The following is a 3,201-nucleotide window of genomic DNA, read 5'->3' on the forward strand; positions in this document are numbered from 1 at the left end:
AATGGGACATAATCTATCAAGAGCCTTAAAAATGCTTATACCCATTGACTTAGTACCCTTACTTCTGGGAGTTTATCCCATGAAATCAGAGATATGCACAAAGATTTCTCCAGGAGCCTGCATGTTCTCTAAATCAGCATCTAATATTTAGTGCTGTTTCTTCAATATCCAATATTCATAGGTCCAGGAATCAAGGGGTGGAAATAGGAGTGGCACCCTCACTGTTATACCTAGTAATCTACTAGCAAAATGTTTGCTTTCTGTCCTCATGACCTAATGCTCTGCTTGTCTAGAAATCTTAGTTCCAAAGGGAAGAATGCATCTGCTGGGAGATACAACGATTCCATTGAACCAAAGTTAAGACTGCCACCTGGCTAATTTGAGCTCCTCATGCCTCCAATCAACAGGCAAAGAAGGGAGTTACTATACTGGCTCAGATGATTGATCCTGATTACCAAGGGAAAGTTGGTCTGCTACTATACAGTGGAGTTATGGAAGATTACATCTGGAATACGGGTGATCTCTTAGGGAGTCTCTTAGTATTACCAGGCCCTGTAATTAAAGCCTATGGAAAACTACAACAACCCAATTCAGGCAGGACTACTTATGACCCAGACTCTTCAGGAATCAAGGTTTAACTCCTCCTACCACAAAATACCACAACCAGCTGAGGTGCTTGCTGAGGGCAAAGGGAGCATGGAATGGGTATTGGAAGAAGCTATTAGCTATGACCACATGACCAGTTGCAGAAACAAGGAGAAGACTGTAAGCTTATGCATAATTCTTCCCTTTTTTGTTCTGAATATGTTTGTGATGTGTATCAAATATCTTTGTTTCTTCCCTCTCTTATCCTCCTATCATATAACATAAGATGCATTAATAAAGTTACCTTTACACCAAAGTATTTCAGTTACAGGATATCAAAGAGAAGAGTGAACATCACCCAGAGATTTTGTGTCCTCTTCTGGGGAAAGAGTTGGTGTATTTTTGGTTGTATGCAGGATAGTTGTATTATGCTAGGCAAAAGTATGATTTTGTTATTGTCCTTATCTGGAGATTAAGTATAGCTTAAGGCGTTAAGTATAGGTGTCAAGTTGACAAGGGGTGGACTGGGATGATTAGTTTTATGTGTCAACTTGGCTAGGTTGTAGTGCAGTTATTTAATCAAACATTAGTCTAGGTGTTGCTGTGGAGGTATTTTGTAGATATGGCCAATATTCTACTTAGTTAACAATACTGTGTTGTACAGTTGAAAGTTACTAAGATAGTAAATCTTAAAAGTTCTCATCACACATAAAGAAAGGTAACTATGTGAGGTGATGGATGTGTTAGTTAACCTTAACTTAATTGTGGTAATCTATAAAGAAAACTGCAGTCTTCCTCCTGGGTTTTTTTTTTTTCCTAACAAGCAATTAACTCAATTCTGACACTATAGTGTCAGATCCCACAGGTTAAGGGCTCAGTCCCTCAAACTGCCCCCTACTTCAGATGCGAATCACAAGTAGTAGGTCACCAGGTTACCCACAACTTCTGTTCGACTTAGATACAAATTGGGGGTTCCCATGGCCTCCACTGCCTTGGATTTGATTATTTGCTGGAACAGCTCTCAGAACTCAGGGTAATGCTTACACTTACAATTATTATATAACAAAGGATATGATAAAGAATACAGATAAACAGCCAGATGAAGAGATACATCAAGGTGGTATGGGAGAGGCCTGAGCACAAGAGCTTCTGTCCCTGTAGAGTTGGGAGTGTGTCGCCCTCCCAGTGTATGGATGTGTTCACCAACCTCAAGTCCCCTGAACACTATACTATTGGGATTTTTATGGCAGCCTCATCATGGTAAGCATGATCAATTATTAGCTTCATTCCCTCCTCTGGAGAATTGGAGGTGGGAATGAGAATTCCATGCTTCTAATCATGGCTTGGTCTTTCTGGTGACTAGCCTCCCCCCAGGAGCCAACCAAGAGTCACCTCATTAAAACAAAAGACATTGCTATCACCCAGAAAATTCCAAGGGATTTAGGAAACCTGTCAGGAAACAGGATCAAAGACTATTAGAACAAAAGATGTTCCTAGTGCTCTTATCACTTAGGAAATTACAGGGTTTTAGGAGCTCTGTGCCAGGAACTAGAGGCAGAGATCAATATATATTTTTCCTATTTTTCACATAATCATTTTGCAGTATTTATGTATATCAAGTCATCATGTTCTACACCTTAAACTTACCATAAGGTTATATGTCAATTATGTTTCAATAAAACCGGAAAAAAATTTTTTCAATTCTACAATCAGTTGATTTTAAGTAATGAAGCTTACCCTTGATAATGTGGGTGGGCCTCATTCAGTCATTTGAAAGCCCTTAAGAGGAAAACAGATTTCCCTGAGGAAGAATTTCTGCCTCCAGACTGCCATATCAACTCTTGCCTGAGCGTTTCCAGTTTGCCCTGCAGATTTTGGACTTGCCAGCCTCCACAATCACGTAAGCCAGTTCTCTGAAATAAATCTCTCTCTAATATCTCTCTCTCCCTCTTTCTCTCCTTCTGAGATATATATGTATATATACATATATAATATTAATATCCTTATATTATATATAAATATATACATATATCCTCTGGTTCTTTTCCTCTAGAGAACTCTGCCAGATACACAGCCTAAAATCCAACAATAGGGAATTCCTTGGCCGTCCAGTGGTTAGGACTCCGCACTTTCACTGCATGGGGCATGGATTTGATCCCTGGTCGGGGACCTAAGATCCTGCAAGCCACGTGGCCAAAAATAATAATAATAATAAATAAAACAAAATCCAACAATAATTAAAGAGTTAAAGTATGATATATTCTTTCATTCAATTATTTTTCAGCATTAAAAACGATGTTTTCAGAAAATATATAAATAACATGGGGAAGTTCTCATAATATTATGTTAAATTTGAAGACTAGGAGATGGGGCTTCCCTGGCAGTCCAGTGGTTAAGACTCCTCACTTCCAGTGCAGGGGGCACAGGTTTGATCCCTGGTTGGGGAACCAAGATCCCACATGCACCGTGTTGCAGACAAAAAATTTAAAAAAAAAAAAAAAAGAAGAATAAAGAAAGAAAGAATAGGGGAAATTTATGTCTGCAATTTTATTTCAAAAAATAAACACACCCATAGATGGAAGGAAATAAAAAAATATTTATTGCATTTATTTCTTG

This window comes from Balaenoptera musculus, chromosome 6 (genome assembly GCF_009873245.2).
Source record: "Balaenoptera musculus isolate JJ_BM4_2016_0621 chromosome 6, mBalMus1.pri.v3, whole genome shotgun sequence".
Classification (NCBI taxonomy): domain Eukaryota; kingdom Metazoa; phylum Chordata; class Mammalia; order Artiodactyla; family Balaenopteridae; genus Balaenoptera; species Balaenoptera musculus.